The following is a 17,311-nucleotide window of genomic DNA, read 5'->3' as shown; positions in this document are numbered from 1 at the left end:
TTCCTTCATGAAGCACTTTACGTTCGAAAGTTCTATGTATTTATGTAGCTCTCATGTAGTTCTCAGAGGAATATATATTCTCATACCATGTAATGTTGTGGATTGATTTCTACTTACGAATGTGTATTTGGTTTTACTCAAAACAATATCATATATTCCGTTGCTTTATAAAATGGGAGAGGCTAGAGTGCCCAATTTTTTGGGCAATCACTAAAAGACAAGGTTTTTTCAAAGTTTGACTACGGTGGGGACCGCTTTTGTTTCTAAATGAGGAAATATGTCACCATCTAAGTACCAATTTCTAAGTCACTCTATCATTTCCCTTATAAAATTTAAGTTTTCTTCTATATGTACTGTTTTATAAATCTATCAAAACTGAAAAACAGTAACGAAGTAGAAAAAAAGGTTCTATGTTCGTGTAAGTAGTAACATGATAAACCAGATGATACTATCTGAAGATGGTCGGACAACCAAATAACATTAAATGAAGTTATAGAAGGATTATCTAACTCGACTTCTAGGGACTGTGAGTCTGATAGCAGGGTTTCTCCATTGAAGGAACTTGAAGTACCTGTTTTAGAGAACCCTAGTTTAAGTCCGAGTGTCATTGATAGTCATCTATATTACTTTGTATTTTGTCCCTCGAAACCATGTGTAGATTTTGAAACACTCACTCCCTCTGTCGATCATCCATATGAAGACCCATTCTATCCGATCTGTACTCTCTCTAGTGCGGTGCCAAACTTAACGACCTTATTGTCGTCTAAGTTTGGGGATTGCCCTTCTTACTTGATAGTCTCACTTACACTATCACCAACTCACAAAAATGTGAGACTATCGTTCACTGAAAACTTTGTGTTTTGGGTGGACCCACAAATGTATCGAATATTGGTTTACAGTTAGTTACACTTCTGTAATCCAGTAGGTATAATTTTTTTCCATTTTTCGAATCATCTGTTTCGTCTGGCTGAAGACGTTAAACTTAGCGCTTTCTGGGAGGCAACCCACCGTTAGGGCGTTGGAATCAGGTAATATCTTTCCCTTCACCCTGTTATTTTTTTGCATAGTCTTCAGAACATTGAGGACAATGTTCGGTTTAAGTTTGGGGATAGGGGATTGAAAATTTTTGCTAAGTCCTTATTTCAAACATTCAAAAGGGTTCAAAAATTTTCAAAATTTAAATTTTTTGGATTAAAAATGTGAGTCTAGTTGTTTTTGGTTGTTAATGGTCATAGAGTCTAGTTTGTCGGACTATACGTTTACTAAAGGTTTTTCCATGAATTTCGAGTCTTGGAGTTGAATGTGCACTAGCCATGTGAGTGTTAGATAGGTGAAGAGCTGACTTTTCTGAGAGAACTTAATCGATCATTAGTGGAGACTTAACCTATGTGAGATTCTGAGCCTTTCTTGTTGTTTTGAGTGATCTCTTCTGAGCTAATTCCGAGCAGAGTGAAAAGCTACTCAACCTCGCAATATTGAAAGAAGAATTCATTTGATCTCCTGAGTTCAAATTTTACAACCACTAGGGATGTCATCAGGAAGTGAACCTTTCTTTTGTAGTCTGGAAACTTGAAAACAGTGTCAACTAGAGGAAGATAGAAATTCATTTGTTAGAACCCTAAGAATAAGGCACGAACCAAAATGAAGAGAATATTACCAAGGAAAGAATATTACCAAAGAAAGTAGTATTTGTATTTTGAGTATAGTACTAGTGTACTGAAAAAAAAGAAAAAAAAAGTATTGAAAAAGAAAAAAAAGAAGAAAGAAAAAAAGGTGTTTGTTTGTGTTTAAGTGTTTATCCCAAAGTAGTTCTTGAAGATTTGAAGATGTCGAGTTCTCAGGAGTTCTAGTTCATCTTTAGTATATCGACCTCTAGGAAGCATTGTTAGATAGTAGATCAGGTGAGAAGAGTTGGTTAGCTTTCCCATTCCGTATTAGTGGTTGTTTCCTTCTTTGAGATCAGTCATCCACAAAATATTAATCCGTCTTTTTCATGTGTTGAGTTTTCCTTCATATTCATACTAACACATAGAGCGAACCATTCTTGAGTGACTTTATTTTTTTGAGTGTATGACCGTGAGGCAGTAGTCGAGGTGAAATGTATCGAGACGGTAATCGAGGTCTTGTCTTTTCAGAACCGAAATGATACTCATATTGGCTGGTCATGTGCACTTCGAGTCTTGATTACTAGTGAAGAGATTTTTAGCATTTGTTTGGTCTGGTCGACTTGGATTTCATTTATATTAACTTTCGAAAGTCTACCGGATAAACATTTTTAGTCCATGTGATATTTAGACCCTTATAGATTTTTGAAATTTCTGAATTTTGTGGGTAAATTCACTGGAAACCCTCACGAGACAAAACTCGTCCTCTAGGGCAACCTAGAGGTTTAACGGCTTGTTGCACGTGGTAAGTGCAATCGTGATTCCCTACGAAAGTGGCGAACTATGCTTAGTTTTATTTCTCTGTTTTGCTCGAGGACTAGCAAAATCTAAGTTTGGGGATGTTTGATGAGACATGAAAATGTCCCATCTGAATCTCTTAACTCGGGCTAGTTAGTCCAATTCGAGCCGTTACTCTGATGAATTGTGTGTTTCTTTTGTCCAGGTGTCTTCTACAGAGTTGAATGCGGAAAACGGATAAAATCAGGAGGACACAATTGAGGGCATTTTGGTCATTCTGAAAATTAGGCTGTTCTGGAAATTTTAGTACCCGGTTGAAAAGTGGTGTCCAAGACGAACCCAACGGCGAAAACGGGAGTCGAATCGGAGTCCGGATGAGCAAAATAGAGCGTGTGGAAGTCTTGGTCAAAATGAGGTCAACGTGGAACCTTCGGCAACACGTGGCAGAAAATCCAAGGTCGATGGAAATGTTTCGGTACACAGTTGGGTTGTGCGGGATGATGTTCGGGATTGTGGATGGTGCAGACCCAGTAATATACGGATGCAATATACTATGGTAGCCCCTCAAACACGTCAGCTCAATCGGACGGCTTATGATCTCACCTATCAATCCCTTGTTCCTGGACGCGAGATGCAACTTATTAAACAGCCCTGAGATGCACCGTATAAGCCTCCCTTGACAGCCAACGACCAATTCAATCTCTTCACGTGGTTTGAATCCAAATTACTGGGTACTTACTTTTTTTCATTTATATAACCTGCTTCATGTAGAAATCTAAAGGGAGAAATAAATGGGACATCTCTTTCCTTTTATTCCCTCTTGAAAAATAAGGAATAAGAGGGCTTCATATATTACATTGTAAAACAAGGAAAGAAGATGATTGTTGTATTTTAAAGAGAGAGAGAAGGATAACCCGTGAGACAGAGAGAAAGGAGGATCAATGAGGTAGATATTTTATTGAAACAGAAATTTCAAGGGAATGATTCGAAGAGATTTTCGAATATCAACCAAACAGAGAAAGGAGATGGAGATGGCTGAGATTTCTAAAGATAAGGAAAGATGATCAAGAAGGAAAGAGAGATACTTGTGGAGCAAGAGATCTTTTTATAACCAAAAGAGAGATTTCCGATTGATTCCAAATAGCTTGACATTTTGATTGTTCTATAGAAAGATGGAAGATCATAACTGCTGAATATAGGGAGAGAAATGCATTCTCAGAGATAAGAGAGATATTCTCTTTGACATGCTCGGTTGGCAAAGAAAGGTAGGCAGAAATTCTCATCATCTCTCCTTCTCCTAAGTCTGGTAAATCTTTAACAAAAAAAGCAAGAAACATATCTAGAGAGAGGAGGATGATTGAAAGTATTTTGGATAGATATGAGGTGGGGATTCGAAATACAGAGGAGCTGATCGGTTATCATTCTATGATGAGATATTTCAGAGAGAGATAGAAATACTGATGGAGATCTTATGTTATATTGAAAGGAGTTCTTGGTTGGAATTGGGTGTATATTTTCTAGAGAGATAAGAATCAGAGAAGATTTGATTGAAAGAGTTTTACTCCTTTCTAACAGAGAATGAAGAATGGAGGAATATCTCATCTTTGGACAGAACAGAACAGAGACATCTTATTGTTTATCTTCTCTTTGGAGGAGCCTCTCTGGAGCTTCAATGATTCAACATTTATAGAGAGAGAGAGTGGAGTAGAACAGAGGTTTTAGAACAGTTTTCTTTTACTTTTTTTCTTTTCTGTTTTTTAGAGTGTACTAGAAACAGAGAGAGAGAAATTGAAAGAAACAGAGAAAGAGATTGGTGCTGTTGTTTAGAGAAAAACAGAGAAAGATTAAGAGTGAGCTTCTTCTATTTTCTTATTTGAGAGTAATTCTGTAGAGAGAGGAGGTTAAAGAGATAATTGTAAAGAGAGACAAATTTCTATATATTTTCTTTTTTCTCTTCTTTGTTAAAAGAATTGATTTTGGTGAGAAGAGAGATAGAGAGAACAAAACTTCTTAAATCTTTTTGTGAGAGAGAGATTAAAGAAAATGGTTCTTTGAGTTTTCTTTTTGTCCTTGTGAGAGGGATTCTCATCAACATTAATCGACCTTCTTCATCTACATCAATGTTCATCACCATTATCATGGAAGCTTAATATTGGGTGATATCTCTCTTGTCTTCTACTCTTGATTCTTATATTAAAACTCTTTGTAATGAATTTGATAACTATGAGTACCTAAATATCCCAATCTAGGATTTTTAATGAAGTTTTAACGTATGATGTTGATGTTCCTTTCATGTCTATTATCTTAATGTGCTTTAATCGTAGTAATATTAAATTCTAGGTGTTGATATACGAAGATTGCTTCACTAACGATGCTTTTGATTTGATGGTTCATGTTTAGATTAAATTCTTTAATGAATCATGCTTATAGATTGATAGTTAGTAGTTGCAACTTTAATATTTCGATACTTTGAATTTAGACTTTAGGGTTATTTGGTTTCAATTCGACTATTTTCCGAGGTTTGGTATGATCGGTTACCAAAACTTGAGTGATAAGAAAAGATAAGCATGTTTAGATCATCACTAATATTTGTTAAAACAGATTCTAAAATCCTAGGTCTTCTCCCACATTTGAGTTCATCTCCCGTTGTTCATTTTAGTATTTTAATTTTATTTTATTTTATTTTATCACCAAAACCCAATTTTGAAGAAAACCCGAGTTACTTCCAAGTCTTAGAATAGGTTTGACTTAGTCTCTGAGGAACGAACCGGTCTTACCGGAATTATCACTTGACGCCCGTATACTTGCGGGTGGTGACCTATTTAGGAAACTTTCTAGGCCCATCATTGAGTATGATTAAAACTTTGGCTGACTCCCTTGTAGCAGTAAATGATCGAGTTAGTCATGTTGAATTAACTAGAATAGCTTTACAAGGATTGGGTAAAGAATACTCCCAATTTGTTATTACAATTCAGAATAGAGATGTAGTTTTGAGTTTTGGAGAACTTAGAAGTAGATTGACTCATCATGAAGTTTGGCTGAAAGAGCAAGACTCAAATGAGGAAAATGAATCTTATTTTGTGAAAAAATACCAATCAAAGAATCAAATAAAACCTTTCTTTAACACTAGATTCCCAAACCAGACCCAAAACTCAGAAGGGTCTCAACAGAGAAATCTATTTAGACAAAATCAAAGACAAATACCATCTCAATCAAGAAACACATTTTTTTATTATACTACCATACCTTGTGGTAATTGTTACAAATGGAGTCAAGAAACACATTTTTTCTTGCTGATGGACCCATGGTGAATAATCTATATAGCATTGATCTTACACTTAATCCATATGATAAACCTCTAGATGATACTGCGGAAGCTTATTCTGTAAAAGCATCTGCTCAAACTTGGCACAATAGGCTAGGACATCCTTCTAAAGACATCATTCTGAACTTAGAAAAAGAAAACAGGATCAAACTAAGCTCTAGGGATTTCATGTCTCTATGCAACTCTTGTCAACTGAGCAAGAGTCATAAGTTACCTTTTGCTTCTTCATCAAGTACATCTTCTGGTCCTCTTCAATTGATATACTGTGATATATGGGGACCATCACCTGTAACACTAAAATCAGGGATAAGATACTATATACTATTCATGGATGACTTTAGCAAGTTTTTCTGGATTTACCCTCTTAAGCTAAGGTCAGAAAGTTTGAGTTGTTTTCAAACCTTCCAGAGGCACTATGAAAAGCTCTTCTCAACATCCATAAAAAATTTTCAAAGTGATGGGGCTCCTGAACTGTCAAAAAGAGATTTCAAAGCTCACTTAAACAAATGTGGCATACTATTTAGAAGCTCCTGCCCCTATACACCTGAGCAAAATGGGGCTGCAGAGAGAAAAAATAGACAAATTACATCAGTGGGTAACTCATTGCTTTTTCAGGCCTCAATGCCTAAGGATTTCTGGTTTCATGCCTATGACACAACCACCTATATCATAAACAGAACTCCCACTAAGGTACTTTCTTACCTAACACCTTATGAAGTTCTGTTTAATAAATGTCCAGATTACTCAATGCTTAAAGTTTTTGGATCATTATGTTATCCATATTTGGGAGATGTGAAAAATGATAAACTATCACCTAGGTCTGTTAAGTGTGTGTTCGTAGGTTATAGTACAACTCATAAGGGGCACAAATGCTTAGATATGTCCTCTCATAGAGAATATGTATCTAGGCATGTTATTTTTTATGAGTCTTGCTTCCCTGTTGCTGAAACCATCACACACACTCCTTCACATAGCCAAGAACAGCCTACCCCATATCAAATTTTACAGTTGCCTATACTGACTCAAAGTCCACTAACCTCCATACCCTCATATCACAATAGTTATCCACAAACTGATCAGGAGTTTCCATCAATATGCCTTCCTCAACCTCATCACCTATGCTTTCTACCTCATCACATTCACAAATAGAGCCTTCCTCAACCTCATTACCCATTCCTTCTACCTCACCACACTCACATTTAGAGCCTATTCCACCAGAGGTTACTTCTCCTATCCTCACTAATCAACACCCTATGCAAACTAGACTACAAAGTGGGATAGTTAAGCCAAAAGGTATTCCTGATCATGTTTCACATTTCACTGTTCCTCGTGCTCTTCATTCATCCTATATTGCTGCCATTTCTTCTGTACCTGAACCAAAATCCTATAAGGTAGTTGCTCAAGACCCAAATTGGGTTCAAGCAATGCAATCTGAATATAAGGCTCTAGTTCAAAATAAAACATGGTCATTGACACCCAGATTACCCTCTATGAATGTACTTGGGTGCAAATGGGTTTTTAAGGTCAAGTACAACTCTGATGGTTCTCTTGAAAGGTATAAGGCAAGGCTGGTTGCTCAAGGGTACTCCCAGCAAGAAGGTATAGACTATCAAGAAACATTTAGTCCTGTGGTGAAGATACAGACTATTAGAGTAGCTCTTACATTGGCAGTGACTCATTATTGGTCTATCCAACAACTTGATGTGTCCAATGCCTTCTTCCTCCATGGGGACTTGAGTGAAGCTGTCTATATGAAACAACCTGCTGGTTTTGAGGATTCTCAATTTCCTGATTATGTTTGTCTTTTCCATAAGTCTCTATATGGACTTAAACAGGCTCTAAGAGCCTGGTTTACAAGAATAGCAACCTATTTACAACAATGGGGTTTCAAGAGAAGCACCTCAGACACATCTATGTTTGTGTTCTACTTGGATGGCCAAATGTTTATTTTTCTTCTCTATGTTGATGATATTATTCTCACTGTTTCAAGTGAGTCTTTGATGAAGAAATTGGTCACTGATTTAGGACATGAGTTTGCTATGAAACAGCTAGGTGTGCTTCATTACTTTTTGGGTATAGAGGTTAAGTATCAAGGTTCTTCCCTGGAATTGACTCAAACTAAGTACATTACTGAGCTCTTTCATAAGTCTGAGTTGCTGGACAGTAAGTCAAGCCTAATTCTAGTGTCTCATGACAAAAGAGCTTCTAAATTTGATGGAAAACAGATTGATAATCCTCTGTTCTATAGGAGTATGGTTGGGGGCCTTCAATATGTGACTATGACAAGGCCTGATATTACCTTTGCTGTGAATTACCTAGCTCAATTCATGCAGGAGCCTAGCAGCACACATCTTATACTCCTCAAGAAGGTACTTAGATATCTAAAAGGAACTCTTGGTGTTGGAATCTCAATTGTTTCAGGAGACACTTTATGCTTATCTGGTTTATCAGACTCTGATTGGGGGAGTTGTCCTGACTCTAGGAGGTCTACAAGTGGTTACTGTCTCTTTCTAGGGTCTACACTCATTTGTTGGTCCTCTAAGAAGCAGAATGTGGTTTCAAGGTCTTCTACAGAGGCTGAGTATAGGGCTCTCTCCTTGGCTATTTCTGAGATGCTATGGGTCTCTTATCTGCTGAAGGAACTCCATGTTGAAGTCACTAAACCAATGACTATTTTCTGTGATAATATGGGTGCTAAGTATTTAGCATCTAATCCAGTCCTTCATGCAAGAACTAAGGATGTTGATATAGATTTTCATTTTATAAGGGACTTAGTCTTTCAGAAGACTCTTGAGGTCAAATTTGTGTCCTCTGAAGACAATCTAGCTGACATTCTTACTAAGGGAGTTCTTTCTCCACTCTGAAATCAATTCGAGACAAACTCATGATTGTTCCTCCTTCCACAACATGTGTTTGAGGGGGGGGGGGTGTAAGAGGTGTAAGAGGTGTAAGAGGATGTAAGGAAGAAGAAGAATCAGAAGGAAGAAAGAACGAACGCTATGAGCACTCCATCACTCGTGTACTTCACTCGTGCGCTTACTATAATGGTAGTTATGAAGTTAGTTACAGTTAGTTAGTGTTAGTTAATCTTGTAATTAGTATTAACGAACTATTAGTCTCTCTCTCTCTAGAATGATTAGCTATATAAATCAGAAGTCCTGTAAACTGTTTGTTAATGAAAGTGAATGAATTGAATCTTACTTTCTTTCACTAATCCAAAATCAGCAAGCCTAAGCGCGCCATGGCCATCGATCAAAAGATTAGAGCCCTTTATGTCTCGGTGTAGAATCCCACGACTGTAGCAATGCTCAAGCCCGCGAAGTAGTTGTTGCATAAAACATTAATCTGCTAAACAGAAAATAGCTTGGTTTGATATAGGAATATGAAGATCATTCACGATAAGTTCCTTGGTGTCGGGGGAGGCGGAGAGCCCGGCAAGATCATGCTCCATGTACTGAAATACAAGGTACAAACTAAAGGGGCGGGCATAGTTGTTTTTTGTGCCCCAAACACTCACATAAAGCCAAGGATACTGACTGTGCACAGCGCCACCATTAATAAGTAGTGGCCCTTGTATAACCAACATTTAGTCCAACGTACGTTAAGATCTGTGAAGCAAACATTTCAAAGTGGAGCGGAGTTTTTTAGTCACTGGGTGGCGCCACCACTGTTTGGGTCACCGATAAAACAGTAACTGTTTTTGGAGTCGGTTATAGGCAGTTTCTGGCAGTTTATTGAAATTGATTTTCGGTTTTCAGCAGTTTTTCTTTATTATTAGTGTTCTTAGTGAGATTTAGTCTCCTTTCATCCTGTTTTCTTCCCTTTTTTCTGATCTATAATACTTATCTAAATTATGGATGCTTCTAACAATCGTTTCACCCAACAATTTGCTGCGCTGACTATGGAAGATAATCCCATTCCAACAATCGTAGGGGATGATTTGGATGATTCAGAATCAATGACTAATAAATCCGGTGTTGTTAAATTCTTGAGTAGTAAAAGGATAGAGACTGGTCTAGCAATGAACAGACTATCTAAGGTTATCCAGGGACCAAACCAATTTACCATTAATGAAATTAAGGAAAATTTTTTCTTAATTAGATTTGAAACGGCAATGGAATTGGGCATGGCATTAGAGAAATCTCCATGGGTGGTGGTAGAAGAACTGATTCTTCTAAAGGAATGTATTGTGGACAAGGCTCCGGTGGATATTGAGTTTGATACGGCTGCCTTTTGGGTTCAGTTCCATGGCATCCCGGTTTATTACCTTACATCTACCATTGTTAATCGTTTAGCGAGTAGCTTGGGTACTTACAAACCCATTACTAAGGAAGAAGCAGCAAAATGGTCTCATTATGGTCGTGCCAAAATAGATTTCAAAATATCGGATCCCATTCCTCTACGAGTTAATTTAACTTTATCTAAGACTAAACTTATTTCGGTGGAACTTAGACTAGAACGTCTTCCACGGTTCTGTACTTCGTGTGGTCGAATAGGACATACCATTAAATTTTGTCCGACTGTTGTTAGATTTGGGGATCTATTAAAACTCCCTACTACTGATGAGCAAAAAGCCCTTGTGATGCTAGCCTTAGAACCAAATTATCCAGATCAGTTAAAATTCCTTTTTCCTATCGTAATGTTGGTCGGGACTTGGGTTCTTTTTCGGGTCTTCAACAATCATCACATTTAGGGTTGTTGGGGAAAACCCCGGAAAAGAATTGTGTGGTTGACCAAATAACTGGAAAACATTCACTTAATGATAATTTTGGATTAATGCTTGATGATTTGGTTCAGGTTAAAAAAGCGAGATTATCGGTACAAGGAAAATCTGCCTCTACATCATCTACCTTTCCTTTTTCATTAAACACAAAACAAGGAGAAACAATCAAAAGTGCTGATTATCATGAAGGCCATACACCAAAGGAGGATATAGGCAACAATTTTCCTGTCTTGGAAGATGGTCCTATGTGCAGGCAACTTAAACGATCAGTCAGACAGATCTTAAACAATCAAACTACTAAATCGGTCACGGCTACCGCAAAGTCGATGGAAGAATGAGTATATTATCGTGGAATTGTCGTGGTTTAGGGAACAACACGACAAGAAATACACTTTATCAGTTCCTTAAGGCCATTAGGCCGGCTATTGTATTTATTTCAGAAACTAAGCTTAATAATATTTCCTCTTTACCTACATATAATAATGTAGATTTATCTAAGAATTTTTATGTCCCTTCCCAAGGTAGAGGAGGGGGTTTGATTTTACATTGGTCCTCTTCCCTTGATATATCTATTAATTACTCTTCTTCTAATTTAATTCATCTTACTGTTTTAGGTACTTCCTTATCCCCTACTTGGGATTTATTTTGTGTTTACGGCCCTCCAAAACTTCAAGACAGATCAACTTTTTGGGATGATTTGTTAGGGCGCATATTGAGTGTCAATAGACCGTTCTGTTGTATTGGGGATATGAATGCAATGGGGTCTCGATCAGAAAAATGGGGAGGATCAATGCATATTCCATTCCTTGAAAATTTTCAAAATTTCATCCAAGATGGGAGTTTAATAGACCTCGGATTTAATGGTCCAGCATTTACCTGGACAAATAACAAACCAAGACAACATCTAACTAATGAGAGGCAAGACCGAGTCCTGTGCAAAGCGGAGTGGTTAATCAACTTTCCTGACTCAGGTGTATTTCATCTTCCTAGATACTCTAGTGACCACGCTCCAATCCTACTGAAGACGAAAGTCGAGACTCAGACAATGAACAAAATTAACAGATTCGAAGTTTTTTGGACAAAACACAGAGACTATAAAGAAAAATTTCAACAATCGTGGGACCTGAGTCAAGGTCAATTTTATGACAGAATTATAGAGGTAAAGAATTCTACTAGAAAATGGAGCAACCAGACATTCAATATGATCAAAAACAGAATTGAAGTTTTAAAAAATAGATTACTTCATATCCAGATGCAAACCCCGACAGATGAAGTATTATCAATAGAAAGTAATTATCAAGAGGAAATATTTTATTTGGAAGAAGTGGAAAGACTAAAACTAGAGCAACGAGCTAAATCGAAATGGGTTCAAAATGGGGATCGTAATTCTAAAGCATTTCATGCAGCAATGTCTCAAAGGCGTCAGAGAAACACAATTCATCAACTTAGACTTCAAACTGGAGCGGAAACCACTAACATAAAAGGAGATTGCAGATGATTTAGTGGGATTCTTTCAGAATTTGTTTTCGGCAGAGACAGTCACTGCTCCTCCGATAGAGATTTTACAAGCATACAAGGTGCTTTCAGAAGAAGACCTGGGCTACGTCTCAAGGATTCCTCACTCAGAGGAAATTAAGGTCATCGTGTTCGAGATGGGTGCTCTTAAGAGTCCAGGACCAGATGGGTTACCAGGTATTTTCTTTCAACATAATTGGGACGTGATTGGACCTGATCTTATTCGATACATAGCATTTACTTCAGGTTATATCCACCCAACTCTTAATTTCACGACTATTGCTCTTATTCCTAAGATTAGAAATCCGAGTATGGCCTCAGATTTTCGTCCTATAGCCCTTTGCAACTCTATTTACAAATTCATCACTAAGATAGTGGCAAATAGACTGAGACCTTTCTTAGAGGATAATATCATGTGGACCCAGAATGCTTTCGTACCGGATAGACAAATTTTAGATAACATTGTAATCACAAATGAGATAATCCACTCTATGAATAGATCTGTAGCCAAGAAAGGTGGCTTTTCCCTTAAAATGGATATGGCTAAGGCCTATGACAGAGTCAGTTGGCATTTCCTTACCAGAGTTTTGCAAGCCATGGGTATTACTGGACCTATCCTGTCTCTTATTCTGTCTTGCGTTACATCAGCACAGTTTAACATTCAGATTAATGGGGGTCTCCATGGGGCTTTTAAAGCCTCTCGAGGTCTAAGGCAAGGGTGTCCATTGTCACCCTACCTTTTTATCTTAACTACTCAATCGCTATCCCTACTAATCCACTATTATGAGAGTAGGATTATTTTTACAGGTTACAAGATAAACAGAAATTGCCCTCCTGTCTCGCATTTGTTATTTGCAGATGACCTTACAATCTTTGGAGAAGCAAATGATAGAAATTTAAATTCAATACTTCGTCTCATGGAGGAATATGTTGGCTTTTCGGGTCAAGTTGTGAACTTTGCAAAATCATCCATCTATTTTGGTAAAGGTGTGACTCCAAATGTGCGCAATCAATTTATTTCCAGGCTTCATGCTCCTATGATGACAAATGAAGACAAATAATTAGGATCATTTATACTTAAACCAGGAAATAGAATAGATTCTCATAGTTGGCTTCTGGATAAATTCAAAAACTCATTATCAGGTTGGAGACAAGGATTAACTTCACAAGCAGGCAGGACTGTACTAATCAAATCAGTTTTTGACTCATACTGTACTTACCATTTTAGCTACCAAATGATTCCCCAAAATATTATAAACAAATTGGAATGAGAAGAAAGAAGTTTTTGGTGGGGTCATGATGTGGTGGATTCAAAAATACACTTCATAAAATGGGATATCATTAGCAGTCCAAAAAAACTTGGTGGATTGGGAATTAGGTCTCTATCTGAAGTAAATGAATCCCTAATAGCTAAGATGGCATGGAGACTAATCACCAATCAGGAATCAATGTGGGTGCAAATTCTAAAAGCAAAGTATATGGCAAATGATAATTTCTGGACAGTGCAAAAGAAAACAAAGTGTACACCTTTCTGGAATTCTATCATGAAGGTAAGGGAAGTAATGAAAAATCATATAATATGGTTAATTGGTAATGGAAGGGATATATCTATCATTAATGATCCATGGGTTCCAGAACTTGAAAACCATAAACCAACATGTATTCAGCCTCTTCCTCCAACCATATCCAAAGTGGTTAATCTTATGCTACCAAATTCTACTCAATGGGATAATGATTTACTCAGAATTTACTTTGATAATGATACCACAGTGGCTATTAATAATATACTTATACCTCATGGTAATCAGATGGATAGACTATTATGGTGTCAAACAGAACAAGGCAAGTTTACAACTAAATCTTATTATTCAACAATTAAACAGGAGATCGAGCTACCACCGGCAATTCAAACGTTTCCTTGGGGTAAGTTCTGGCATAAACATAATATGGATCCCAAGATTCAGATTTTTACATGGAGACTGATTCATAGTGGTCTGGCCACTCTATCAAACATAAACAGAAAAATTCCTTATATAAATCAGGAGTGTAACATGTTTACTGATCGAGCTATTGAAACACATAATCATTTATTTGGAGAATGTCAGACATTTCAAAATCTACTTCAACTTACAAATAAACCAAAAATCATGCAGTTAGGGTTAGATCTAATTCAAAATTTGAAGGATATTCTCATGCAAGGAAAGAAAGCTAATGATGTGTGGTTTATGTATACTTATCTTCTATGGATGTGGTGGAAAAGCAGGAATGAACTCCACTTTCGAAATAAACAGATCGATCTTACGCGAATCTAGTGGCAGACAAAGGTAGAACTCAAGAAAAACCCCCCTTTTATTACTTAATACTCCTTCTCTTGAATATTTACAGGTATCATCATGGATTCTACCCTCACCGGGTAGGTTAAAAATAAATGTGGATGGCTCGTTTAGACAAGATGGTGCTTCAGCAGCGGCGGTTTTGAGGAATTCAATCGTAGAAATCATGGAGGTTAAAGCAGAGGTTCTCTTTCCCATCTCGGCTCTCTATAATGAAACTAGGGCATTGCTTTTAGGGTTGGAGTTAGCTGTAGAGAAGGATTTATATCATTTTGATCTAGAAGGAGATTCGAAGGTTTTGTTCACCCTTTTATCCGACGGTGCATCTGTTCCCCCGTGGAGAATACGGTCCGAGATTGATTACATACGAGATATGATTAGAGAGAGACATGTGGCGGTATCTCATTGTGGACGCGCTGCTAATTCGACCCCCCATGACTTTGCGGCTGCGGCTTTAGTCCCTCAAAATGTCCAACGTGCGGTTTAGATATCACGGAATCATTTTTGTTGTAACTGTGCTTATTACGCTTATTTTCATTATTTTATGTAATGAACTAGTGTTGGATTAATGAATCACCTTTCAAAAAAATATCTGTGAAGCAGAAGTTTTAGGGGAAATGTTAAATGCACTCACATTTTTGTATATACATTCACACCTCCGTTGACTTAAACAAAAAATACTTTTGATGAGTGTACATAACAAATATTGTGAGTGCATTTAAAATTAAGCATTTAGACTAAATATATTGATAATTTACTTAAATAAGTTATCCAAGCTAATTAGGCATGAAAGAAATCGACTCTCTTTATTGCTCAAAGAAGCTCATACACAGTATTCTTGTAATACTATAGAAATCAACTCTCTTGTCTACACTTCACTTTCTTTCTATCTTTAACAACTAAGGAACCAATAGCTATTTATAGCAAAAGAAATGGTTACCACGTTAGCACAAGAGGTGGAGAACATGGGGAGAAATGAATCATGCTTTAGGCACTTCATGGTCCAAAACCTCATGACTCAGCCAACTATCATGCATGGGGTGCACCTCATGGTGACTCTTTGCATTAGTTAATAGGAAACTAATATGGGCAGCTAATATGGGCCGCCATATATCAACAACAGCATTCCATTTATTTGACAACATCTCTTTTGTACCAGTATAACAAATGATCCGAAAATGGGAAATTTTAAACAAAAGCGACAATTTTACCTGTCACGATCACATTTGGATTGACTTGGTCAAAGAGATTTAACCAAGTCAACACCATTCACCCATTAGGTTAACATTGGTCAACCTAATTAAAAGAAATGACCACTGTTTTGGGGAAACCAGAAAAGTTTCCGAGGAAGACGGTGGAAAACAAAAAAAAAATTAAACCAAACACACCTTTTAAATGTCGCCGACAAAAAGTCGCCGGTCTGATGTTGACGGTGACTTCATCATCTTTTCTCTTCTGTTTCTCTATTTTGTTTCTCTCTCTTCTCCCTTCCTTATCTCTTTCTTCTCATTGTTCCGGCGAAGGGGAGGAACCCCTTCACGGGAGATCGTCTGGTTTGAACAACCAGACGAGATTTGGTTTGAAGAACAAACCAGAGCTCTGGCAAAGGGGCTTCTCCCCTTCGCCGGAGATGGAGAGGAGCGGAAGTGGTGGACTTCGCCGGAGATGGTGGAAGTTGCCGGAGATAGTGATGGTAGGTGGAAGGAAGAAGAAGTTGAAAAAGTATAAGGAGTTGATTGTTTGGGGTAAAAAAAAAATTCTAATTTTTTTTTGTTTCCACCCAAAACTTCAACCCCCGAAAAATTTCTTTATTTCCCCGTAATACCGACCAAAGAAATTCTCCAAATCTTTAGAATCCCTCTATTAATTCTTCCATTAACCACACATTTTACCCCACCACTTGACATGCTGAAATCAAATCATTATATTCTTCTAAGATTATATTTTAATTATTTAATTCTTTTTTTGGAGTTTGAATGATAAAAATAGTGGAAAAGAGAGAAAATTCGAATTCTTATTTTCATCCAAAAAACATTAAAAATATAAGAGTTAATTCCTATTCGGCCCCCTACTTTGTGACCAACTTCTTTTATGACCCCTTATTTTCGATAAATTCAAATATGACCCGTTTTCTTAACTTCGTCAGTTAACTTTAATGTTTAACATTTTTGTTACCAAAATTATCCTTCTTATAAAGATGAAATAAATGGGGTCATATTTGAGTTTACGAAAAATAAGGGGCCATAAAGAAAGTAGGGGGCCAAATAGGAATTAACTCAAAACATAATCATCCACTGAAAAGGAATAAAAACTGTTGGAATAATTGGCCTTTAAGTTGAAATGGAAGGTGGAAAAATAATCGATGAATAAAATCACGTTGATCACTAGACTTTAAAGCTTGAGAATCTTGATTCTTTTAGACAGTGATTCGCCCCTTCTGGTATGAAACCACGAGTACACATCGGGTCAGGAATTATGCCTTCAGTATACAATGAAACCCTTCAACAACTGTCTGAGTTCAAAGTATGTACGCTTTGACTAAGATCGAGAATACTCTGTTTTAATCTGATAATGCCAAAAATCGACTCCGAAATTTGCCAAATAACTTGATAGATAAATTCAGGATAACCTTCACGGTTGATAATCAAGTATAAAATTTGGCAGCAAGAGAGAGAGAAGGAATTTCGTTCAGATTGTTGTCTGTATTGCTTGTGGGGTGGTGAGCAACTCATTTATAAGGCATCAAAAGATGCCCTCTTAATGGATATATATCCATTCACATGGGATGTGTCTTTTTTTTTTTTTTTTTTTGAACTCCATGGGATGTGTCTATTTGATGGAGGCTTGCATCCACCAAGGAAGTATTGTACCCATTTACTGTTTGGAGGCTCCCAATGTTTAATTGTTGAAAACTTTCTATGAAAAGCTGTGGAAATCTAATGGAACATAGTGGTACTCATCTCACAGTAAAAACTTATCAAAATTCTAATAAAATGTTGTTCATTGTTATCTG

Source organism: Eschscholzia californica, unplaced genomic scaffold (assembly GCF_041429995.1).
Source record: "Eschscholzia californica isolate CP2 unplaced genomic scaffold, dmEscCali1.0.p SCAF_6, whole genome shotgun sequence".
Lineage (NCBI taxonomy): Eukaryota > Viridiplantae > Streptophyta > Magnoliopsida > Ranunculales > Papaveraceae > Eschscholzia > Eschscholzia californica.
Note: the sequence above shows the minus strand (reverse complement) of the source record.